Below are 6,479 nucleotides of genomic sequence, written 5' to 3' on the forward strand. Positions count from 1 at the left end.
ACTAAGTAAAGTTGGTCTTTTCTTCAACCCGAAGACGCGAAACGCGCGACGAACTTAAATTCGATAATAGTCATTGTCACTCCCCGGGTCTAATTTGATTATTTCATTCACTGGTGCTCTGCTCTTGCACTCTCTCCAAGAAGGCAGCCGGAGTTCAAGCGGAAGATGTTGCTTGCTTCCTCGCTACAGGATGCTGAGGATGGGGCTCTTCTGATTGTATCTTCTTTCCGGCTGAGAGGGCGCAGGCCCTTCATCAGCCAGCGTTAACCTTCAGACAGGGGGAAGTTGCACGGTGTGTTTTTAGAAGTTAATTTAAGATAAAATTGAATCATTCGTAGACATTTTTGACAACAACTGCAACGAATACCCAAAATTTTCGGAATTTTAGACCTTCTCTGTGACGCAATTTTCCTGTACCTTTAACATGAGGTAACAAAAACTTCAGAGTCAGAGTCAGAGTCAGAGTCAGAGTAAGAGTAAGAGTAAGAGTCAGAGTCAGAGTCAGAGTCAGAGTCAGAGTCAGAGTCAGAGTCAGAGTCAGAGTCAGAGTCAGAGTCAGAGTCAGAGTCAGAGTCAGAGTCAGAGTCAGAGTCAGAGTCAGAGTCAGAGTCAGAGTCAGAGTCAGAGTCAGAGTCAGAGTCAGAGTCAGAGTCAGAGTCAGAGTCAGAGTCAGAGTCAGAGTCAGAGTCAGAGTCAGAGTCAGAGTCAGAGTCAGAGTCAGAGTCAGAGTCAGAGTCAGAGACAGAGACAGAGTCAGAGTCAGAGTCAAAATCAGAGTCAGAGTCAGAGTCAGAGTCAGAGCCAGAGTCAGAGTCAGAGTCAGAGTCAGAGTCAGAGTCAGAGTCAGAGTCAGAGTCAGAGTCAGAGTCAGAGTCAGAGTCAGAGTCAGAATCAGAATCAGAGTCAGAGTCAGAGTCAGAGTCAGAGTCAGAGTCAGAGAATCAGAGTCAGAATCAGAGTCAGAGTCAGAGTCAGAGTGGTAATCAGACAAAGTCAAAGTCAAAGTGGGAATTAGAATCAGAGTCAAACTGGGAATCAGAGTGTGAATCAAAGTTGAAATCAGAGTGAATATCAGAGTCAGAGTGGTAATCAGAGTCAGATTCAAAGTGGAAATCAGAGTGAGAGTCAGAGTCAGAGTCAGAGTCAGAGTCAGAGTCAGAGTCAGAGTCAGAGTCAGAGTCAGAGTCAGAGTCAGAGTCAGAGTCAGAGTCAGAGTCAGAGTCAGAGTCAGAGTCAGAGTCAGAGTCAGAGTCAGAGTCAGAGTCAGAGTCAGAGTCAGAGTCAGAGTCAGAGTCAGAGTCAGAGTCAGAGTCAGAGTCAGAGTCAGAGTCAGAGTCAGAGACAGAGACAGAGTCAGAGTCAGAGTCAAAATCAGAGTCAGAGTCAGAGTCAGAGTCAGAGTCAGAGTCAGAGCCAGAGTCAGAGTCAGAGTCAGAGTCAGAGTCAGAGTCAGAGTCAGAGTCAGAGTCAGAGTCAGAGTCAGAGTCAGAATCAGAATCAGAGTCAGAGTCAGAGTCAGAGTCAGAGTCAGAGTCAGAGAATCAGAGTCAGAATCAGAGTCAGAGTCAGAGTCAGAGTGGTAACACAGCGTAACAAAATATTTTTTTTATTTTTTGGCAGCACGAAAAAAAATGCTCCTCTAGGGTTCGGCTTCCCGAACAAAATGCAACCTGGCGCATATTTTTATTGTTATCCTAACTCGAGATATTCAATGCAGAAGTTTTGCATATGAATCACCCCCCGTCGGAAAATATTTTTTATTTTGTTTTCTCTGTAACTTCTGATCAATTAGGTCTTTTTGGACGCTTCCGGTGTCATTCGACGGTAAATTGTTAGAAAAACTCAAGATTTGGTCCCATTGGCCGGTTCCCGTAACCGGTTCCGGAGGAAATCCGGAATATTGGCCAAAACTGTGCAAAAACTTCAAAATTTTGAAGTTTTTTGCTCTTAATGCGAAGTGAACGCACTATAGCATAAAACAATCTATACAAACTAAAAAAATGTTGGTCCCAGCATGTTTGAAGGTGTTTAATTGAAAAGGTGGCCATTGAGAACCGGTTCCGGTCAATCCGGATCCGGAAACTCCGGAAAAAAATAAGCAATATTTTCACAATTCCAATGTGTCAGACAGATATAAATAAAAGTGTTGTTGAAGCATTCTTTGCTACTTCATATTCATATGACCACAAAAACATGGCCAAGTGGCCAACGGGAACCTGCTCTGAATGTTCCGGATCAGGGAACCTGTGGAAATTATATTTTTTTTCATTAATTTTATGAAGCAGTTTTTATTAAGACATTTTCAATGTATCTGGAAAAATCTGAATTGATTCAAAATCAAAATCAGAAATGTGGCCAAGTGGCCAACGGTAACCCGTTCTGAATGTTCCGGATCATGGAACCAGTGGACACTTGACTTTTTTTTAAATTTTAAAGGCAGTTTTTTATTAAGAAATTTTCAAGGTTTCTGGAAAAAATATGAATTAATCCGAAATCAGAATCAGAAATGTGGCCAAGTGGCCAACGGGAACCCGTTCTGAATATTCCGGATCGGGGAACCAGTGGTCACTTGAAATGTGCATTAATTTAAAATAGCGTCTAGTTTTCTAGAAAAATCAGAATTAATTAAAATCAGAATCATAAATACGGCCAGGTAACCAACAGGAACCCGTTTTATATGTTCTGGATTAGGGAACCAGTGAACATTTGAAGTTTTTATCAAGTTTTCAAAAAACATATTTAGATTAATGAAATTTAAAAATTCCTGTAAAAATTAAGAACATATTCGATATCAGAATTAGAAATATTGCCAAGTGGCCTACGGGAACTCGTTCTGAATGTTTCGGATCATGTTACCAGAGAAAACTTGAATTTTTAATTAATTTTAAAAATGCATATTTTAATTAATGAAATTTTTAAATCCCTGGAAAAATCTGAATGTATTTAAAATAAGAAAAAAAAATGTTGCCAAGTGGCCGACTGTTCCGGATCAGGGAGCCAGTGGTCACTTGGCATATTTTAATAAGGAAATTTTCTAGATTTCTAGAAAAATCTGAATTTATTTGAAATCAGAATTCAAAATGTTGTCAAGTGGCCAACGAGAACCTGTTCTGACTTTTTTATTATTTATTTTTTTATTATTTAAAAAAATATATTTATCTTACTGATTTTTTTTTAATTTTTTTGAAAAAATCACAATTTATTTGAAAACAGCATTAGAAATGTTTCCAAGTGGCCAATGGAAACCCATTTTGAAAGTTCCGGATCAGGGAACCAGTAGTCACTTGAAATGTTTATTAATTAAAAAAAGCATATTTTAATTAGGAAATTTTCTAGTTTTCTAGAAATAGCAGAATTAATTCAAAATCAGAATCAGAAATGTGGCCAGGTGACAAACAGGAACCCGTTTTAATTGATCCGGATTAGGGAACAAGTGAATATTTGAAATTTTTATCAAGTTTTCAAAAACATATTATGATTAATGAAATTTTAAAATTCCTGTAAAAATTCAGAATTTATTTAAAATCAGAATTAAATATGTTGCTAAGTGGTCAACTGGAACCCGTTCAGACTGATCCGGATCAGGGAACCAGAAGACACTTGATTTTTTTTTATTAATATTAATAAAGCATATTTCAATAAATGACATTCAATAATTCCACTTAAAATATTTAAAATTTTAAAATTCCTTTAAAAATTCAGAACATATTTGAAATCAGAATTAGGCAAGTAGCCGACGGAATCCGTTTTGAATGATTTGGATCAGGGAACCAGAGGACACTTGAATTTTTTTTATTAACTTTAAAAAAGCATATTTTAATAAATGAAATTTTTAAATTCCTGAAAATTTTTGAATATATTTAAAATTAGACATAAAAATGTTGCCAAGTGGCCAACTGTTCCGGATCAGGGAACCAGTGTTCACTTGACTTTTTTTTATTTTATAAAGCATATTCTAATTATGAAATTTTCTAGATTTCTAGAAAAATCTAAATTTATTTGAAATCAGAATTGAAAATGTTGTCAAGTGGCCAACGAGAACCTGTTCTGACTAGTCACAATTTTTATTATTGAAATAAATATATTTATTTTACTGATTTTTTTTTTAAATTTTTGGAAAAAAAAACACAGTTAATTTGAAATCAGAATTAAAAATATTTCCAAGTGGCCAACGGGAACCCATTCTGAATGTTCCGGATTAGGGTACCAGTGGACATGCAGGGTTGTTACGGGAAAGTCGAAAGAAAATCCGCGCCAATTCCGCGCTGACCGAAACCTCAATCCGCGCGAAATTCACGCCATATAAAAAAAATCGCGACAAACATTCAAGAAACATTATTTCCAAAGAAAAAACTAATAAAGAAAGTATTTGATAACAAAATTTAACTCGTTTTATGTTTGAAGGAGTGATAGCAAAAAATCCTTTTAAAAAATACCTAAAGAGTCGTCAAGAAAAGTGTCACCAAAAAATTCTTTTTGCGAATCAGAGGGACACTACAATAATTTTGACCAATATAAACGAAATAGAAAATTATAAACCAATATAAACAAAATTTAAAAATCTATTAAATGAAATTTAACTTCAAAAATATGAGCTCAAAAAAACAAAATCTAAAATTTGAATATAATTGAATTTTAGATTTAGAAATTCTAAAACTTCAAAATCTATGAATTTTAATACAGATTATATTCCATATTCCACACTTAATTTCGAATAATTCCGAAACAAATTGCATTTCCAATATTTGAAATATTTTCTTCCAAAAATTAAAGATTTTAGAAATTTAAGAATTTAAGAATTTAAGAATTTAAGAATTTAAGAATTTAAGAATTTAAGAATTTAAGAATTTAAGAATTTAAGAATTTAAGAATTTAAGAATTTAAGAATTTAAGAATTTAAGAATTTAAGAATTTAAGAATTTAAGAATTTAAGAATTTAAGAATTTAAGAATTTAAGAATTTAAGAATTTAAGAATTTAAGAATTTAAGAATTTAAGAATTTAAGAATTTAAGAATTTAAGAATTTAAGAATTTAAGAATTTAAGAATTTAAGAATTTAAGAATTTAAGAATTTAAGAATTTAAGAATTTAAGAATTTAAGAATTTAAGAATTTAAGAATTTAAGAATTTAAGAATTTAAGAATTTAAGAATTTAAGAATTTAAGAATTTAAGAATTTAAGAATTTAAGAATTTAAGAATTTAAGAATTTAAGAATTTAAGAATTTAAGAATTTAAGAATTTAAGAATTTAAGAATTTAAGAATTTAAGAATTTAAGAATTTAAGAATTTAAGAATTTAAGAATTTAAGAATTTAAGAATTTAAGAATTTAAGAATTTAAGAATTTAAGAATTTAAGAATTTAAGAATTTAAGAATTTAAGAATTTAAGAATTTAAGAATTTAAGAATTTAAGAATTTAAGAATTTAAGAATTTAAGAATTTAAGAATTTAAGAATTTAAGAATTTAAGAATTTAAGAATTTAAGAATTTAAGAATTTAAGAATTTAAGAATTTAAGAATTTAAGAATTTAAGAATTTAAGAATTTAAGAATTTAAGAATTTAAGAATTTAAGAATTTAAGAATTTAAGAATTTAAGAATTTAAGAATTTAAGAATTTAAGAATTTAAGAATTTAAGAATTTAAGAATTTAAGAATTTAAGAATTTAAGAATTTAAGAATTTAAGAATTTAAGAATTTAAGAATTTAAGAATTTAAGAATTTAAGAATTTAAGAATTTAAGAATTTAAGAATTTAAGAATTTAAGAATTTAAGAATTTAAGAATTTAAGAATTTAAGAATTTAAGAATTTAAGAATTTAAGAATTTAAGAATTTAAGAATTTAAGAATTTAAGAATTTAAGAATTTAAGAATTTAAGAATTTAAGAATTTAAGAATTTAAGAATTTAAGAATTTAAGAATTTAAGAATTAAGAATTTAAGAATTTAAGAATTTAAGAATTTAAGAATTAAGAATTTAAGAATTTAAGAATTTAAGAATTTAAGAATTTAAGAATTTAAGAATTTAAGAATTTAAGAATTTAAGAATTTAAGAATTTACGAATTTAAGAATTTAAGAATTTAAGAATTTAAGAATTTAAGAATTTAAGAATTTAAGAATTTAAGAATTTAAGAATTTAAGAATTTAAGAATTTAAGAATTTAAGAATTAAGAATTTAAGAATTTAAGAATTTAAGAATTTAAGAATTTAAGAATTTAAGAATTTAAGAATTTAAGAATTTAAGAATTTAAGAATTTAAGAATTTTAAGAATTTAAGAATTTAAGAAAATTTTTTTTTTTAAGAATTAAGAATTTAAGAATTTAAGAATTTAAGAATTTAAGAATTTAAGAATTTAAGAATTTAAGAATTTAAGAATTTAAGAATTTAAGAATTTAAGAATTTAAGAAGGTTTGTTGGGTTGTTGGGTATTGTGTTGATTTTTAGTTGTGTTGTTGGTTTGATATAATGTATAATTGTGTA

At 29.9% G+C, this 6,479-nt stretch overlaps 1 protein-coding gene across 2 annotated transcripts in view; it reads right to left on the reverse strand.

Moving 5' to 3' along the window:
- LOC120428057 (prolow-density lipoprotein receptor-related protein 1) overlaps positions 1-6,479 on the reverse strand; it is a 497,901-nt gene that overhangs the window by 242,692 nt on the left and 248,730 nt on the right. The window lies entirely within an intron of this gene.

This window comes from Culex pipiens, chromosome 2 (genome assembly GCF_016801865.2).
Source record: "Culex pipiens pallens isolate TS chromosome 2, TS_CPP_V2, whole genome shotgun sequence".
Taxonomy (NCBI): domain Eukaryota; kingdom Metazoa; phylum Arthropoda; class Insecta; order Diptera; family Culicidae; genus Culex; species Culex pipiens.